The sequence below is a fragment of the Acipenser ruthenus genome, chromosome 44 (assembly GCF_902713425.1).
Source record: "Acipenser ruthenus chromosome 44, fAciRut3.2 maternal haplotype, whole genome shotgun sequence".
Classification (NCBI taxonomy): domain Eukaryota; kingdom Metazoa; phylum Chordata; class Actinopteri; order Acipenseriformes; family Acipenseridae; genus Acipenser; species Acipenser ruthenus.
In genome coordinates, this window is record NC_081232.1 from 5,150,471 (window position 1) to 5,163,567 (window position 13,097).

The window sequence follows — 13,097 nt, forward strand, 5'->3', positions numbered from 1 at the left end:
CCAGCTCACTAAACATAAAAGTCATGAAAGCATAAATGCAATCGCCTGCGGCCACACCACCTTGAATAAGCCTGATCTCGTCTGATCTCAGAAGCTAAGCAATGTTGGGCTTGGTTAGTACTTGGATGGGAGACCACCTGGGAATATCAAGTGCTGCAGGCATTACATTTTTGTAATTACATTTTACAATTGAAATGTGTGGAGGACAAAAGGAAATTTTGGAGGAATCACCCCCAGCTCACTAAACATAAAAGTCATGAAAGCAGAAATGCAATCGCCTGCGGCCACACCACCTTGAATAAGCCTGATCTCGTCTGATCTCAGAAGCTAAGCAATGTTGGGCTTGGTTAGTACTTGGATGGGAGACCACCTGGGAATATCAAGTGCTGCAGGCATTACATTTTACAATTGAAATGTGTGGAGGACAAAAGGAAATTTTGGAGGAATCACCCCCAGCTCACTAAACATAAAAGTCATGAAAGCAGAAAAGCAATCGCCTGCGGCCACACCACCTTGAATAAGCCTGATCTCAGAAGCTAAGCAATGTTGGGCTTGGTTAGTACTTGGATGGGAGACCACCTGGGAATATCAAGTGCTGCAGGCATTACATTTTTGTAATTACATTTTACAATTGAAATGTGTGGAGGCCAAAAGGAAATTTTGGAGGAATCACCCCCAGCTCACTAAACATAAAAGTCATGAAAGCAGAAATGCAATCGCCTGCGGCCACACCACCTTGAATAAGCCTGATCTCGTCTGATCTCAGAAGCTAAGCAATGTTGGGCTTGGTTAGTACTTGGATGGGAGACCACCTGGGAATATCAAGTGCTGTAGGCATTACATTTTTGTAATTACATTTTACAATTGAAATGTGTGGAGGACAAAATGAAATTTCAGAGGAATCACCCCCAGCTCACTAAACATAAAAGTCATGAAAGCAGAAATGCAATCGCCTGCGGCCACACCACCTTGAATAAGCCTGATCTTCTGTGATCTCAGAAGCTAAGCAATGTTGGGCTTGGTTAGTACTTGGATGGGAGACCACCTGGGAATATCAAGTGCTGCAGGCATTACATTTTTGTAATTACATTTTACAATTGAAATGTGTGGAGGACAAAAGGAAATTTTGGAGGAATCACCCCCAGCTCACTAAACATAAAAGTCATGAAAGCAGAAATGCAATCGCCTGCGGCCACAAAACCTTGAATAAGCCTGATCTTCTGTGATCTCAGAAGCTAAGCAATGTTGGGCTTGGTTAGTACTTGGATGGGAGACCACCTGGGAATATCAAGTGCTGTAGGCATTACATTTTTGTAATTACATTTTACAATTGAAATGTGTGGAGGACAAAATGAAATTTCGGAGGAATCACCCCCAGCTCACTAAACATAAAAGTCATGAAAGCAGAAATGCAATCGCCTGCAGCCACACCACTTTGAATAAGCCTGATCTCAGAAGCTAAGCAATGTTGGGCTTGGTTAGTACTTGGATGGGAGACCACCTGGGAATATCAAGTGCTGCAGGCATTACATTTTACAATTGAAATGTGTGGAGGCCAAAGGGAAATTTTGGAGGAATCAACCCCAGCTCCCTAAACATAAAAGTCATGAAAGCAGAAATGCAATCGCCTGCGGCCACACCGCCTTGAATAAGCCTGATCTCAGAAGCTAAGCAATGTTGGGCTTGGTTAGTACTTGGATGGGAGACCACCTGGGAATATCAAGTACTGCAGGCATTACATTTTTGTAATTACATTTTACAATTGAAATGTGTGGAGGCCAAAGGGAAATTTTGGAGGAATCACCCCCAGCTCCCTAAACATAAAAGTCATGAAAGCAGAAATGCAATCGCCTGCGGCCACACCACCTTGAATAAGCCTGATCTCAGAAGCTAAGCAATGTTGGGCTTGGTTAGTACTTGGATGGGAGACCACCTGGGAATATCAAGTGCTGCAGGCGTTACATTTTTGTAATTACATTTTACAATTGATATGTGTGGAGGACAAAAGGAAATTTTGGAGGAATCACCCCCAGCTCACTAAACATAAAAGTCATGAAAGCAGAAATGCAATCGCCTGCGGCCACACCACCTTGAATAAGCCTGATCTCAGAAGCTACGCAATGTTGGGCTTGGTTAGTACTTGGATGGGAGACCACCTGGGAATATCAAGTGCTGCAGGCATTACATTTTTGTAATTACATTTTACAATTGAAATGTGTGGAGGACAAAAGGAAATTTTGGAGGAATCACCCCCAGCTCACTAAACATAAAAGTCATGAAAGCAGAAATGCAATCGCCTGCGGCCACACCACCTTGAATAAGCCTGATCTCGTCTGATCTCAGAAGCTAAGCAATGTTGGGCTTGGTTAGTACTTGGATGGGAGACCACCTGGGAATATCAAGTGCTGCAGGCATTGCATTTTTGTAATTACATTTTACAATTGAAATGTGTGGAGGACAAAAGGAAATTTTGGAGGAATCACCCCCAGCTCACTAAACATAAAAGTCATGAAAGCAGAAACGCAATCGCCTGCGGCCACACCACCTTGAATAAGCCTGATCTCGTCTGATCTCAGAAGCTAAGCAATGTTGGGCTTGGTTAGTACTTGGATGGGAGACCACCTGGGAATATCAAGTGCTGCAGGCATTACATTTTACAATTGAAATGTGTGGAGGACAAAAGGAAATTTTGGAGGAATCACCCCCAGCTCACTAAACATAAAAGTCATGAAAGCAGAAATGCAATCGCCTGCGGCCACACCACCTTGAATAAGCCTGATCTCAGAAGCTAAGCAATGTTGGGCTTGGTTAGTACTTGGATGGGAGACCACCTGGGAATATCAAGTGCTGCAGGCATTACATTTTTGTAATTACATTTTACAATTGAAATGTGTGGAGGACAAAAGGAAATTTTGGAGGAATCACCCCCAGCTCACTAAACATAAAAGTCATGAAAGCAGAAATGCAATCGCCTGCGGCCACACCACCTTGAATAAGCCTGATCTCGTCTGATCTCAGAAGCTAAGCAATGTTGGGCTTGGTTAGTACTTGGATGGGAGACCACCTGGGAATATCAAGTGCTGCAGGCATTACATTTTACAATTGAAATGTGTGGAGGACAAAAGGAAATTTTGCAGGAATCACCCCCAGCTCACTAAACATAAAAGTCATGAAAGCAGAAATGCAATCGCCTGCGGCCACACCACCTTGAATAAGCCTGATCTCGTCTGATCTCAGAAGCTAAGCAATGTTGGGCTTGGTTAGTACTTGGATGGGAGACCACCTGGGAATATCAAGTGCTGCAGGCATTATATTTTACAATTGAAATGTGTGGAGGACAAAAGGAAATTTTGGAGGAATCACCCCCAGCTCACTAAACATAAAAGTCATGAAAGCAGAAATGCAATCGCCTGCGGCCACACCACCTTGAATAAGCCTGATCTCATCTGATCTCAGAAGCTAAGCAATGTTGGGCTTGGTTAGTACTTGGATGGGAGACCACCTGGGAATATCAAGTGCTGCAGGCATTACATTTTACAATTGAAATGTGTGGAGGACAAAAGGAAATTTTGGAGGGATCACCCCCAGCTCACTAAACATAAAAGTCATGAAAGCAGAAATGCAATCGCCTGCGGCCACACCACCTTGAATAAGCCTGATCTCGTCTGATCTCAGAAGCTAAGCAATGTTGGGCTTGGTTAGTACTTGGATGGGAGACCACCTGGGAATATCAAGTGCTGCAGGCATTACATTTTTGTAATTACATTTTACAATTGAAATGTGTGGAGGACAAAAGGAAATTTTGGAGGAATCACCCCCAGCTCACTAAACATAAAAGTCATGAAAGCAGAAATGCAATCGCCTGCGGCCACACCACCTTGAATAAGCCTGATCTCGTCTGATCTCAGAAGCTAAGCAATGTTGGGCTTGGTTAGTACTTGGATGGGAGACCACCTGGGAATATCAAGTGCTGCAGGCATTACATTTTATAATTGAAATGTGTGGAGGACAAAAGGAAATTTTGGAGGAATCACCCCCAGCTCACTAAACATAAAAGTCATGAAAGCAGAAAAGCAATCGCCTGCGGCCACACCACCTTGAATAAGCCTGATCTCGTCTGATCTCAGAAGCTAAGCAATGTTGGGCTTGGTTAGTACTTGGATGGGAGACCACCTGGGAATATCAAGTGCTGCAGGCATTACATTTTACAATTGAAATGTGTGGAGGACAAAAGGAAATTTTGGAGGAATCACCCCCAGCTCACTAAACATAAAAGTCATGAAAGCAGAAATGCAATCGCCTGCGGCCACACCACCTTGAATAAGCCTGATCTCGTCTGATCTCAGAAGCTAAGCAATGTTGGGCATGGTTAGTACTTGGATGGGAGACCACCTGGGAATATCAAGTGCTGCAGGCATTACATTTTACAATTGAAATGTGTGGAGGACAAAAGGAAATTTTGGAGGAATCACCCCCAGCTCACTAAACATAAAAGTCATGAAAGCAGAAATGCAATCGCCTGCGGCCACACCACCTTGATTAATCCTGATCTCGTCTGATCTCAGAAGCTAAGCAATGTTGGGCTTGGTTAGTACTTGGATGGGAGACCACCTGGGAATATCAAGTGCTGCAGGCATTACATTTTACAATTGAAATGTGTGGAGGACAAAAGGAAATTTTGGAGGAATCACCCCCAGCTCACTAAACATAAAAGTCATGAAAGCAGAAATGCAATCGCCTGCGGTCACACCACCTTGAATAAGCCTGATCTCGCCTGATCTCGTCTGATCTCAGAAGCTAAGCAATGCTGGGCTTGTTTAGTACTTGGATGGGAGACCACCTGGGAATATCAAGTGCTGCAGGCATTACGTTTTACAATTGAAATGTGTGGACAAAAGGAAATTTTGGAGGAATCACCCCCAGCTCACTAAACATAAAAGTCATGAAAGCAGGAATGCAATCGCCTGCGGCCACACCACCTTGAATAAGCCTGATCTCGTCTGATCTCAGAAGCTAAGCAATGTTGGGCTTGGTTAGTACTTGGATGGGAGACCACCTGGGAATATCAAGTGCTGCAGGCATTACATTTTTGTAATTACATTTTACAATTGAAATGTGTGGAGGACAAAAGTAAATATTGGAGGAATTACCCCCAGCTCACTAAAACTCATGAAAGCAGAAATGCAATCGCCTGCGGCCACACCACCTTGAATAAGCCTGATCTCGTCTGATCTCAAAAGCTAAGCAATGTTGGGCTTGGTTAGTACTTGGATGGGAGACCACCTGGGAATATCAAGTGCTGCAGGCATTACATTTTTGTAATTACATTTTACAATTGAAATGTGTGGAGGACAAAAGGAAATTTTGGAGGAATCACCCCCAGCTCACTAAACATAAAAGTCATGAAAGCAGAAATGCAAACGCCTACGGCCACACCACCTTGAATAAGCCTGATCTCGTCTGATCTCGTCTGATCTCAGAAGCTAGGCAATGTTGGGCTTGGTTAGTACTTGGATGGGAGACCACCTTGGAATATCAAGTGCTGCAGGCATTACATTTTTTCAATTGAAATGTGTGGAGGACAAAAGGAAATTTTGGAGGAATCACCCCCAGCTCACTAAACATAAAAGTCATGAAAGCAGTAATGCAATCGCCTGCGGCCACACCACCTTGAATAAGCCTGATCTCGTCTGATCTCAGAAGCTAAGCACTGTTGGGCTTGGTTAGTACTTGGATGGGAGACTACCTGGGAATATCAAGTGCTGCAGGCATTACATTTTTGTAATTACATTTTTGTTATTACATTTTACAATTGAAATGTGTAGAGGACAAAAGGAAATTTTGGAGGAATCACCCCCAGCTCACTAAACATAAAAGTCATGAAAGCAGTAATGCAATCGCCTGCGGCCACACCACCTTGAATAAGCCTGATCTCGTCTGATCTCAGAAGCTAAGCAATGTTGGGCTTGGTTAGTACTTTGATGGGAGACCACCTGGGAATATCAAGTGCTGCAGGCATTACATTTTTTCAATTGAAATGTGTGGAGGACAAAAGGAAATTTTGGAGGAATCACCCCCAGCTCACTAAACATAAAAGTCATGAAAGCAGTAATGCAATCGCCTGCGGCCACACCACCTTGAATAAGCCTGATCTCGTCTGATCTCAGAATCTAAGCACTGTTGGGCTTGGTTAGTACTTGGATGGGAGACTACCTGGGAATATCAAGTGCTGCAGGCATTACATTTTTGTAATTACATTTTTGTAATTACATTTTTGTTATTACATTTTACAATTGAAATGTGTATAGGACAAAAGGAAATTTTGGAGGAATCACCCCCAGCTCACTAAACATAAAAGTCATGAAAGCAGTAATGCAATCTCCTGCGGCCACACCACCTTGAATAAGCCTGATCTCGTCTGATCTCAGAAGCTAAACAATGTTGGGCTTGGTTAGTACTTGGATGGGAGACCACCTGGGAATATCAAGTGCTGCAGGTATTACTTACTACAATTGAAATGTGTGGAGGACAAAATTAAATTTTGGAGGAATCACCCCCAGCTCACTAAACATAATAGTCATGAAAGCAGAAATGCAATCGCCTGCGGCCACACCACCTTGAATAAGCCTGATCTCGTTTGAATTCAGAAGCTAAGCAATGTTGGGCTTGGTTAGTACTTGGATGGGAGACCACCTGGGAATATCAAGTGCTGCGGGCATTACGTTTTTGTAATCACATTTTTGTTATTACATTTTACAATTGAAATGTGTGGAGGAGAAAAGGAAATTTTGGAGGAATCACCCCCAGCTCACTAAACATAAAAGTCATGAAAGCAGAAATGCAATCGCCTGCGGCCACACCACCTTGAATAAGCCTGATCTCGCCTGATCTCGTCTGATCTCAGAAGCTAAGCAATGTTGGGCTTGGTTAGTACTTGGATGGGAGACCACCTGGGAATATCAAGTGCTGCAGGCATTACATTTTACAATTGAAAGTGGAGGACAAAAGGAAATTTTGGAGGAATCACCCCCAGCTCACTAAACATAAAAGTCATGAAAGCAGAAATGCAATCGCCTGCGGCCACACCACCTTGAATAAGCCTGATCTCGTCTGATCTCAGAAGCTAAGCAATGTTGGGCTTGGTTAGTACTTGGATGGGAGACCACCTGGGAATATCAAGTGCTGCAGGCATTACATTTTTGTAATTACATTTTACAATTGAAATGTGTGGAGGACAAAAGGAAATTTTGGAGGAATCACCCCCAGCTCACTAAACATAAAAGTCATTAAAGCAGAAAAGCACTCGCCTGCGGCCAAACCACCTTGAATAAGCCTGATCTCGTCTGATCTCAAAAGCTAAGCAATGTTGGGCTTGGTTAGTACTTGGATGGGAGACCACCTGGGAATATCAAGTGCTGCAGGCATTACATTTTTGTAATTACATTTTACAATTGAAATGTGTGGAGGACAAAAGGAAATTTTGGAGTAATCACCCCCAGCTCACTAAACATAAAAGTCATGAAAGCAGCAATGCAATCGCCTGCGGCCACACCACCTTGAATAAGCCTGATCTCGCCTGATCTCGTCTGATCTCAGAAGCTAAGCAATGTTGGGCTTGGTTAGTACTTGGATGGGAGACCACCTGGGAATATCAAGTGCTGCAGGCATTACATTTTACAATTGAAATGTGTGGAGGACAAAAGGAAATTTTGGAGGAATCACCCCCAGCTCACTAAACATAAAAGTCATGAAAGCAGAAATGCAATCGCCTGCGGCCACACCACCTTGAATAAGCCTGATCTCGTCTGATCTCAGAAGCTAAGCAATGTTGGGCTTGGTTAGTACTTGGATGGGAGACCACCTGGGAATATCAAGTGCTGCAGGCATTACATTTTACAATTGAAATGTGTGGAGGACAAAAGGAAATTTTGGAGGAATCACCCCCAACTCACTAAACATAAAAGTCATGAAAGCAGAAATGCAATCGCCTGCGGCCACACCACCTTGAATAAGCCTGATCTCGTCTGATCTCAGAAGCTAAGCAATGTTGGGCTTGGTTAGTACTTGGATGGGAGACCACCTGGGAATATCAAGTGCTGCAGGCATTATATTTTACAATTGAAATGTGTGGAGGACAAAAGGTAATTTTGGAGGAACACCCCCATCTCACTAAACATAAAAGTCATGAAAGCAGAAATGCAACCGCCTGCGGCCACACCACCTTGAATAAGCCTGATCTCGTCTGATCTCAGAAGCTAAGCAATGTTGGGCTTGGTTAGTACTTGGATGGGAGACCACCTGGAAATATCAAGTGCTGCAGGCATTACATTTTTGTAATTACATTTTACAATTGAAATGTGTGGAGGACAAAAGGAAATTTTGGAGGAATCACCCCCAGCTCACTAAACATAAAAGTCATGAAAGCAGAAATGCAATCGCCTGCGGCCACACCACCTTGAATAAGCCTGATCTCGTCTGATCTCAGAAGCTAAGCAATGTTGGGCTTGGTTAGTACTTGGATGGGAGACCACCTGGGAATATCAAGTGCTGCAGGCATTACATTTTACAATTGAAATGTGTGGAGGACAAAAGGAAATTTTGGAGGAATCACCCCCAGCTCACTAAACATAAAACCCATGAAAGCAGAAATGCAATCGCCTGTGGCCACACCCCCTTGAATAAGCCTGATCTCGTCTGATCTCAGAAGCTAAGCAATGTTGGGCTTGGTTAGTACTTGGATGGGAGAACACCTGGGAATATCAAGTGCTGCAGGCATTACATTTTACAATTGAAATGTGTGGAGGACAAAAGGAAATTTTGGAGGAATCACCCCCAGCTCACTAAACATAAAAGTCATGAAAGCAGAAATGCAATCGGCTGCGGCCACACCACCTTGAATAAGCCTGATCTCGTCTGATCTCAGAAGCTAAGCAATGTTGGGCTTGGTTAGTACTTGGATGGGAGACCACCTGGGAATATCAAGTGCTGCAGGCATTACATTTTTGTAATTACATTTTACAATTGAAATGTGTGGAGGACAAAAGGAAATTTTGGAGGAATCACCCCCAGCTCACTAAACATAAAAGTCATGAAAGCAGAAATGCAGTCGCCTGCGGCCACACCACCTTGAATAAGCCTGATCTCGTCTGATCTCAGAAGCTAAGCAATGTTGGGCTTGGTTAGTACTTGGATGGGAGACCACCTGGGAATATCAAGTGCTGCAGGCATTACATTTTTGTAATTACATTTTACAATTGAAATGTGTGGAGGACAAAAGGAAATTTTGGAGGAATCACCCCCAGCTCACTAAACATAAAAGTCATGAAAGCAGAAATGCAATCGCCTGCGGCCACACCACCTTGAATAAGCCTGATCTCGTCTGATCTCAGAAGCTAAGCAATGTTGGGCTTGGATAGTACTTGGATGGGAGACCACCTGGGAATATCAAGTGCTGCAGACATTACATTTTACAATTGAAATGTGTGGAGGACAAAAGGAAATTTTGGAGGATTCACCCCCAGCTCACTAAACATAAAAGTCATGAAAGCAGAAATGCAATCGCCTGCGGCCACACCACCTTGAATAAGCCTGATCTCGTCTGATCTCAGAAGCTAAGCAATGTTGGGCTTGGTTAGTACTTGGATGGGAGACCACCTGGGAATATCAAGTGCTGCAGGCATTACATTTTACAATTGAAATGTGTGGAGGACAAAAGGAAATTTTGGAGGAATCACCCCCAGCTCACTAAACATAAAAGTCATGAAAGCAGAAATGCAATCGCCTGCGGCCACACCACCTTGAATAAGCCTGATCTCGCCTGATCTCAGAAGCTAAGCAATGTTGGGCTTGGTTAGTACTTGGATGGGAGACCACCTGGGAATATCAAGTGCTGCAGGCATTACATTTTTGTAATTACATTTTACAATTGAAATGTGTGGAGGACAAAAGGAAATTTTGGAGGAATCACCCCCAGCTCACTAAACATAAAAGTCATGAAAGCAGAAATGCAATCGCCTGCGGCCGCACCACCTTGAATAAGCCTGATCTCAGAAGCTAAGCAATGTTGGGCTTGGTTAGTACTTGGATGGGAGACCACCTGGGAATATCAAGTGCTGCAGGCATTACATTTTACAATTGAAATGTGTGGAGGACAAAAGGAAATTTTGGAGGAATCACCCCCAGCTCACTAAACATAAAAGTCATGAAAGCAGGAATGCAATCGCCTGCGGCCACACCACCTTGAATAAGCCTGATCTCAGAAGCTAAGCAATGTTGGGCTTGGTTAGTACTTGGATGGGAGACCACCTGGGAATATCAAGTGCTGCAGGCATTACATTTTACAATTGAAATGTGTGGAGGACAAAAGGAAATTTTGGAGGAATCACCCCCAGCTCACTAAACATAAAAGTCATGAAAGCAGAAATGCAATCGCCTGCAGCCACACCACCTTGAATAAGCCTGATCTCGTCTGATCTCCGAAGCTAAGCAATGTTGGGCTTGGTTAGTACTTGGATGGGAGACCACCTGGGAATATCAAGTGCTGCAGGCATTACATTTTACAATTGAAATGTGTGGAGGACAAAAGGAAATTTTGGAGGAATCACCCCCAGCTCACTAAACATAAAAGTCATGAAAGCATAAATGCAATCGCCTGCGGCCACACCACCTTGAATAAGCCTGATCTCGTCTGATCTCAGAAGCTAAGCAATGTTGGGCTTGGTTAGTACTTGGATGGGAGACCACCTGGGAATATCAAGTGCTGCAGGCATTACATTTTACAATTGAAATGTGTGGAGGACAAAAGGAAATTTTGGAGGAATCACCCCCAGCTCACTAAACATAAAAGTCATGAAAGCAGAAATGCAATCGCCTGCGGCCACACCACCTTGAATAAGCCTGATCTCAGAAGCTAAGCAATGTTGGGCTTGGTTAGTACTTGGATGGGAGACCACCTGGGAAAATTAAGTGCTGCAGGCATTACATTTTACAATTGAAATGTGTGGAGGCCAAAGGGAAATTTTGGAGGAATCACCCCCAGCTCACTAAACATAAAAGTCATTAAAGCAGAAAAGCAATCGCCTGCGGCCACACCACCTTGAATAAGCCTGATCTCAGAAGCTAAGCAATGTTGGGCTTGGTTAGTACTTGGATGGGAGACCACCTGGGAATATCAAGTGCTGCAGGCATTACATTTTACAATTGAAATGTGTGGAGGACAAAAGGAAATTTTGGAGGAATCACCCCCAGCTCACTAAACATAAAAGTCATGAAAGCAGAAATGCAATCGCCTGCGGCCACACCACCTTGAATAAGCCTGATCTCGCCTGATCTCGTCTGATCTCAGAAGCTAAGCAATGTTGGGCTTGGTTAGTACTTGGATGGGAGACCACCTGGGAATATCAAGTGCTGCAGGCATTACATTTTTGTAATTACATTTTACAATTGAAATGTGTGGAGGACAAAAGGAAATTTTGGAGGAATCACCCCCAGCTCCCTAAACATAAAAGTCATGAAAGCAGAAATGCAATCGCCTGCGGCCACACCACCTTGAATAAGCCTGATCTCGTCTGATCTCAGAAGCTCAGCAATGTTGGGCTTGGTTAGTACTTGGATGGGAGACCACCTGGGAATATCAAGTGCTGCAGGCATTACATTTTTGTAATTACATTTTACAATTGAAATGTGTGGAGGACAAAAGGAAATTTTGGAGGAATCACCCCCAGCTCACTAAACATAAAAGTCATGAAAGCAGAAATGCAATCGCTTGCGGCCACACCACCTTGAATAAGCCTGATCTCAGAAGCTAAGCAATGTTGGGCTTGGTTAGTACTTGGATGGGAGACCACCTGGGAATATCAAGTGCTGCAGGCATTACATTTTACAATTGAAATGTGTGGAGGACAAAAGGAAATTTTGGAGGAATCACCCCCAGCTCCCTAAACATAAAAGTCATGAAAGCAGAAATGCAATCGCCTGCGGCCACACCACCTTGAATAAGCCTGATCTCAGAAGCTAAGCAATGTTGGGCTTGGTTAGTACTTGGATGGGAGACCACCTGGGAATATCAAGTGCTGCAGGCATTACATTTTACAATTGAAATGTGTGGAGGACAAAAGGAAATTTTGGAGGAATCACCCCCAGCTCACTAAACATAAAAGTCATGAAAGCAGAAATGCAATCGGCTGCGGCCACACCACCTTGAATAAGCCTGATCTCGTCTGATCTCAGAAGCTAAGCAATGTTGGGCTTGGTTAGTACTTGGATGGGAGACCACCTGGGAATATCAAGTGCTGCAGGCATTACATTTTTGTAATTACATTTTACAATTGAAATGTGTGGAGGCCAAAAGGAAATTTTGGAGGAATCACCCCCAGCTCCCTAAACATAAAAGTCATGAAAGCAGAAATGCAATCGCCTGCGGCCACACCACCTTGAATAAGCCTGATCTCGTCTGATCTCAGAAGCTAAGCAATGTTGGGCTTGGTTAGTACTTGGATGGGAGACCACCTGGGAATATCAAGTGCTGCAGGCATTACATTTTACAATTGAAATGTGTGGAGGACAAAAGGAAATTTTGGAGGAATCACCCCCAGCTCACTAAACATAAAAGTCATGAAAGCAGAAATGCAATCGGCTGCGGCCACACCACCTTGAATAAGCCTGATCTCGTCTGATCTCAGAAGCTAAGCAATGTTGGGCTTGGTTAGTACTTGGATGGGAGACCACCTGGGAATATCAAGTGCTGCAGGCATTACATTTTTGTAATTACATTTTACAATTGAAATGTGTGGAGGACAAAAGGAAATTTTGGAGGAATCACCCCCAGCTCACTAAACATAAAAGTCATGAAAGCAGAAATGCAATCGCCTGCGGCCACACCACCTTGAATAAGCCTGATCTCGTCTGATCTCAGAAGCTAAGCAATGTTGGGCTTGGTTAGTACTTGGATGAGAGACCACCTGGGAATATCAAGTGCTGCAGGCATTACATTTTTGTAATTACATTTTACAATTGAATTGTGTGGAGGACAAAAGGAAATTTTGGAGGAATCACCCCCAGCTCACTAAACATAAAAGTCATGAAAGCAGAAATGCAAT

General features: G+C 43.6%; 38 non-coding genes and 20 pseudogenes across 38 annotated transcripts; all 58 read left to right on the plus strand.

The window, feature by feature from the left end:
• The first annotated feature begins 43 nt into the window (after positions 1 to 43).
• On the plus strand, positions 44 to 162 carry LOC131719014 (5S ribosomal RNA). Its single transcript, XR_009317910.1, has one exon. It is a non-coding gene; the product is annotated as a 5S ribosomal RNA (ribosomal RNA).
• Positions 163 to 276: 114 nt separating this feature from the next.
• Positions 277 to 395, plus strand: LOC131719015 (5S ribosomal RNA). The gene has a single exon (XR_009317911.1). It is a non-coding gene; the product is annotated as a 5S ribosomal RNA (ribosomal RNA).
• A 100-nt stretch (positions 396 to 495) lies between these two features.
• LOC131715112 (5S ribosomal RNA) lies at positions 496 to 604 on the plus strand (annotated as a pseudogene).
• A 114-nt stretch (positions 605 to 718) lies between these two features.
• On the plus strand, positions 719 to 837 carry LOC131711109 (5S ribosomal RNA). Its single transcript, XR_009312991.1, has one exon. It is a non-coding gene; the product is annotated as a 5S ribosomal RNA (ribosomal RNA).
• A 114-nt stretch (positions 838 to 951) lies between these two features.
• On the plus strand, positions 952 to 1,070 carry LOC131713565 (5S ribosomal RNA; annotated as a pseudogene).
• Positions 1,071 to 1,184: 114 nt separating this feature from the next.
• On the plus strand, positions 1,185 to 1,303 carry LOC131716325 (5S ribosomal RNA; annotated as a pseudogene).
• Positions 1,304 to 1,417: 114 nt separating this feature from the next.
• Positions 1,418 to 1,526, plus strand: LOC131714328 (5S ribosomal RNA; annotated as a pseudogene).
• A 100-nt stretch (positions 1,527 to 1,626) lies between these two features.
• LOC131715660 (5S ribosomal RNA) lies at positions 1,627 to 1,735 on the plus strand (annotated as a pseudogene).
• A 114-nt stretch (positions 1,736 to 1,849) lies between these two features.
• On the plus strand, positions 1,850 to 1,958 carry LOC131715322 (5S ribosomal RNA; annotated as a pseudogene).
• Positions 1,959 to 2,072: 114 nt separating this feature from the next.
• Positions 2,073 to 2,181, plus strand: LOC131716104 (5S ribosomal RNA; annotated as a pseudogene).
• A 114-nt stretch (positions 2,182 to 2,295) lies between these two features.
• LOC131719017 (5S ribosomal RNA) lies at positions 2,296 to 2,414 on the plus strand. Its single transcript, XR_009317913.1, has one exon. It is a non-coding gene; the product is annotated as a 5S ribosomal RNA (ribosomal RNA).
• Positions 2,415 to 2,528: 114 nt separating this feature from the next.
• On the plus strand, positions 2,529 to 2,647 carry LOC131719018 (5S ribosomal RNA). Its single transcript, XR_009317914.1, has one exon. It is a non-coding gene; the product is annotated as a 5S ribosomal RNA (ribosomal RNA).
• Positions 2,648 to 2,747: 100 nt separating this feature from the next.
• On the plus strand, positions 2,748 to 2,856 carry LOC131715113 (5S ribosomal RNA; annotated as a pseudogene).
• Positions 2,857 to 2,970: 114 nt separating this feature from the next.
• LOC131719019 (5S ribosomal RNA) lies at positions 2,971 to 3,089 on the plus strand. The gene has a single exon (XR_009317915.1). It is a non-coding gene; the product is annotated as a 5S ribosomal RNA (ribosomal RNA).
• Positions 3,090 to 3,189: 100 nt separating this feature from the next.
• On the plus strand, positions 3,190 to 3,308 carry LOC131719020 (5S ribosomal RNA). Its single transcript, XR_009317916.1, has one exon. It is a non-coding gene; the product is annotated as a 5S ribosomal RNA (ribosomal RNA).
• Positions 3,309 to 3,408: 100 nt separating this feature from the next.
• Positions 3,409 to 3,527, plus strand: LOC131717846 (5S ribosomal RNA). The gene has a single exon (XR_009316739.1). It is a non-coding gene; the product is annotated as a 5S ribosomal RNA (ribosomal RNA).
• A 100-nt stretch (positions 3,528 to 3,627) lies between these two features.
• Positions 3,628 to 3,746, plus strand: LOC131719021 (5S ribosomal RNA). Its single transcript, XR_009317917.1, has one exon. It is a non-coding gene; the product is annotated as a 5S ribosomal RNA (ribosomal RNA).
• A 114-nt stretch (positions 3,747 to 3,860) lies between these two features.
• LOC131719022 (5S ribosomal RNA) lies at positions 3,861 to 3,979 on the plus strand. The gene has a single exon (XR_009317918.1). It is a non-coding gene; the product is annotated as a 5S ribosomal RNA (ribosomal RNA).
• A 100-nt stretch (positions 3,980 to 4,079) lies between these two features.
• LOC131719023 (5S ribosomal RNA) lies at positions 4,080 to 4,198 on the plus strand. The gene has a single exon (XR_009317919.1). It is a non-coding gene; the product is annotated as a 5S ribosomal RNA (ribosomal RNA).
• Positions 4,199 to 4,298: 100 nt separating this feature from the next.
• LOC131711463 (5S ribosomal RNA) lies at positions 4,299 to 4,417 on the plus strand. Its single transcript, XR_009313347.1, has one exon. It is a non-coding gene; the product is annotated as a 5S ribosomal RNA (ribosomal RNA).
• A 100-nt stretch (positions 4,418 to 4,517) lies between these two features.
• On the plus strand, positions 4,518 to 4,636 carry LOC131709994 (5S ribosomal RNA). Its single transcript, XR_009311859.1, has one exon. It is a non-coding gene; the product is annotated as a 5S ribosomal RNA (ribosomal RNA).
• A 100-nt stretch (positions 4,637 to 4,736) lies between these two features.
• LOC131713885 (5S ribosomal RNA) lies at positions 4,737 to 4,865 on the plus strand (annotated as a pseudogene).
• Positions 4,866 to 4,962: 97 nt separating this feature from the next.
• LOC131719024 (5S ribosomal RNA) lies at positions 4,963 to 5,081 on the plus strand. Its single transcript, XR_009317920.1, has one exon. It is a non-coding gene; the product is annotated as a 5S ribosomal RNA (ribosomal RNA).
• Positions 5,082 to 5,189: 108 nt separating this feature from the next.
• LOC131711054 (5S ribosomal RNA) lies at positions 5,190 to 5,308 on the plus strand. Its single transcript, XR_009312936.1, has one exon. It is a non-coding gene; the product is annotated as a 5S ribosomal RNA (ribosomal RNA).
• A 114-nt stretch (positions 5,309 to 5,422) lies between these two features.
• On the plus strand, positions 5,423 to 5,551 carry LOC131716238 (5S ribosomal RNA; annotated as a pseudogene).
• A 101-nt stretch (positions 5,552 to 5,652) lies between these two features.
• On the plus strand, positions 5,653 to 5,771 carry LOC131712993 (5S ribosomal RNA). Its single transcript, XR_009314880.1, has one exon. It is a non-coding gene; the product is annotated as a 5S ribosomal RNA (ribosomal RNA).
• Positions 5,772 to 5,899: 128 nt separating this feature from the next.
• On the plus strand, positions 5,900 to 6,018 carry LOC131720822 (5S ribosomal RNA). Its single transcript, XR_009319719.1, has one exon. It is a non-coding gene; the product is annotated as a 5S ribosomal RNA (ribosomal RNA).
• A 101-nt stretch (positions 6,019 to 6,119) lies between these two features.
• On the plus strand, positions 6,120 to 6,238 carry LOC131712199 (5S ribosomal RNA). The gene has a single exon (XR_009314092.1). It is a non-coding gene; the product is annotated as a 5S ribosomal RNA (ribosomal RNA).
• Positions 6,239 to 6,380: 142 nt separating this feature from the next.
• On the plus strand, positions 6,381 to 6,499 carry LOC131712075 (5S ribosomal RNA). The gene has a single exon (XR_009313964.1). It is a non-coding gene; the product is annotated as a 5S ribosomal RNA (ribosomal RNA).
• Positions 6,500 to 6,599: 100 nt separating this feature from the next.
• LOC131712494 (5S ribosomal RNA) lies at positions 6,600 to 6,718 on the plus strand. The gene has a single exon (XR_009314385.1). It is a non-coding gene; the product is annotated as a 5S ribosomal RNA (ribosomal RNA).
• A 128-nt stretch (positions 6,719 to 6,846) lies between these two features.
• On the plus strand, positions 6,847 to 6,975 carry LOC131713342 (5S ribosomal RNA; annotated as a pseudogene).
• A 97-nt stretch (positions 6,976 to 7,072) lies between these two features.
• On the plus strand, positions 7,073 to 7,191 carry LOC131719025 (5S ribosomal RNA). Its single transcript, XR_009317921.1, has one exon. It is a non-coding gene; the product is annotated as a 5S ribosomal RNA (ribosomal RNA).
• Positions 7,192 to 7,305: 114 nt separating this feature from the next.
• Positions 7,306 to 7,424, plus strand: LOC131711136 (5S ribosomal RNA). The gene has a single exon (XR_009313018.1). It is a non-coding gene; the product is annotated as a 5S ribosomal RNA (ribosomal RNA).
• Positions 7,425 to 7,538: 114 nt separating this feature from the next.
• LOC131713343 (5S ribosomal RNA) lies at positions 7,539 to 7,667 on the plus strand (annotated as a pseudogene).
• A 100-nt stretch (positions 7,668 to 7,767) lies between these two features.
• On the plus strand, positions 7,768 to 7,886 carry LOC131719026 (5S ribosomal RNA). The gene has a single exon (XR_009317922.1). It is a non-coding gene; the product is annotated as a 5S ribosomal RNA (ribosomal RNA).
• Positions 7,887 to 7,986: 100 nt separating this feature from the next.
• LOC131719028 (5S ribosomal RNA) lies at positions 7,987 to 8,105 on the plus strand. Its single transcript, XR_009317924.1, has one exon. It is a non-coding gene; the product is annotated as a 5S ribosomal RNA (ribosomal RNA).
• A 99-nt stretch (positions 8,106 to 8,204) lies between these two features.
• LOC131711728 (5S ribosomal RNA) lies at positions 8,205 to 8,323 on the plus strand. Its single transcript, XR_009313616.1, has one exon. It is a non-coding gene; the product is annotated as a 5S ribosomal RNA (ribosomal RNA).
• A 114-nt stretch (positions 8,324 to 8,437) lies between these two features.
• On the plus strand, positions 8,438 to 8,556 carry LOC131719029 (5S ribosomal RNA). The gene has a single exon (XR_009317925.1). It is a non-coding gene; the product is annotated as a 5S ribosomal RNA (ribosomal RNA).
• Positions 8,557 to 8,656: 100 nt separating this feature from the next.
• On the plus strand, positions 8,657 to 8,775 carry LOC131713651 (5S ribosomal RNA; annotated as a pseudogene).
• A 100-nt stretch (positions 8,776 to 8,875) lies between these two features.
• LOC131711396 (5S ribosomal RNA) lies at positions 8,876 to 8,994 on the plus strand. The gene has a single exon (XR_009313279.1). It is a non-coding gene; the product is annotated as a 5S ribosomal RNA (ribosomal RNA).
• A 114-nt stretch (positions 8,995 to 9,108) lies between these two features.
• On the plus strand, positions 9,109 to 9,227 carry LOC131719030 (5S ribosomal RNA). Its single transcript, XR_009317926.1, has one exon. It is a non-coding gene; the product is annotated as a 5S ribosomal RNA (ribosomal RNA).
• A 114-nt stretch (positions 9,228 to 9,341) lies between these two features.
• On the plus strand, positions 9,342 to 9,460 carry LOC131711407 (5S ribosomal RNA). Its single transcript, XR_009313290.1, has one exon. It is a non-coding gene; the product is annotated as a 5S ribosomal RNA (ribosomal RNA).
• A 100-nt stretch (positions 9,461 to 9,560) lies between these two features.
• Positions 9,561 to 9,679, plus strand: LOC131719031 (5S ribosomal RNA). Its single transcript, XR_009317927.1, has one exon. It is a non-coding gene; the product is annotated as a 5S ribosomal RNA (ribosomal RNA).
• A 100-nt stretch (positions 9,680 to 9,779) lies between these two features.
• Positions 9,780 to 9,898, plus strand: LOC131711624 (5S ribosomal RNA). The gene has a single exon (XR_009313510.1). It is a non-coding gene; the product is annotated as a 5S ribosomal RNA (ribosomal RNA).
• Positions 9,899 to 10,012: 114 nt separating this feature from the next.
• Positions 10,013 to 10,121, plus strand: LOC131715645 (5S ribosomal RNA; annotated as a pseudogene).
• Positions 10,122 to 10,221: 100 nt separating this feature from the next.
• LOC131715114 (5S ribosomal RNA) lies at positions 10,222 to 10,330 on the plus strand (annotated as a pseudogene).
• A 100-nt stretch (positions 10,331 to 10,430) lies between these two features.
• LOC131712071 (5S ribosomal RNA) lies at positions 10,431 to 10,549 on the plus strand. The gene has a single exon (XR_009313960.1). It is a non-coding gene; the product is annotated as a 5S ribosomal RNA (ribosomal RNA).
• A 100-nt stretch (positions 10,550 to 10,649) lies between these two features.
• Positions 10,650 to 10,768, plus strand: LOC131719032 (5S ribosomal RNA). Its single transcript, XR_009317928.1, has one exon. It is a non-coding gene; the product is annotated as a 5S ribosomal RNA (ribosomal RNA).
• Positions 10,769 to 10,868: 100 nt separating this feature from the next.
• LOC131715724 (5S ribosomal RNA) lies at positions 10,869 to 10,977 on the plus strand (annotated as a pseudogene).
• Positions 10,978 to 11,077: 100 nt separating this feature from the next.
• Positions 11,078 to 11,186, plus strand: LOC131715116 (5S ribosomal RNA; annotated as a pseudogene).
• Positions 11,187 to 11,286: 100 nt separating this feature from the next.
• On the plus strand, positions 11,287 to 11,415 carry LOC131713344 (5S ribosomal RNA; annotated as a pseudogene).
• A 114-nt stretch (positions 11,416 to 11,529) lies between these two features.
• LOC131712346 (5S ribosomal RNA) lies at positions 11,530 to 11,648 on the plus strand. Its single transcript, XR_009314241.1, has one exon. It is a non-coding gene; the product is annotated as a 5S ribosomal RNA (ribosomal RNA).
• Positions 11,649 to 11,762: 114 nt separating this feature from the next.
• LOC131715456 (5S ribosomal RNA) lies at positions 11,763 to 11,871 on the plus strand (annotated as a pseudogene).
• A 100-nt stretch (positions 11,872 to 11,971) lies between these two features.
• Positions 11,972 to 12,080, plus strand: LOC131715117 (5S ribosomal RNA; annotated as a pseudogene).
• A 100-nt stretch (positions 12,081 to 12,180) lies between these two features.
• LOC131711397 (5S ribosomal RNA) lies at positions 12,181 to 12,299 on the plus strand. Its single transcript, XR_009313280.1, has one exon. It is a non-coding gene; the product is annotated as a 5S ribosomal RNA (ribosomal RNA).
• A 114-nt stretch (positions 12,300 to 12,413) lies between these two features.
• LOC131719033 (5S ribosomal RNA) lies at positions 12,414 to 12,532 on the plus strand. The gene has a single exon (XR_009317929.1). It is a non-coding gene; the product is annotated as a 5S ribosomal RNA (ribosomal RNA).
• Positions 12,533 to 12,632: 100 nt separating this feature from the next.
• On the plus strand, positions 12,633 to 12,751 carry LOC131711398 (5S ribosomal RNA). The gene has a single exon (XR_009313281.1). It is a non-coding gene; the product is annotated as a 5S ribosomal RNA (ribosomal RNA).
• Positions 12,752 to 12,865: 114 nt separating this feature from the next.
• On the plus strand, positions 12,866 to 12,984 carry LOC131712402 (5S ribosomal RNA). The gene has a single exon (XR_009314295.1). It is a non-coding gene; the product is annotated as a 5S ribosomal RNA (ribosomal RNA).
• Positions 12,985 to 13,097: the final 113 nt, after the last annotated feature.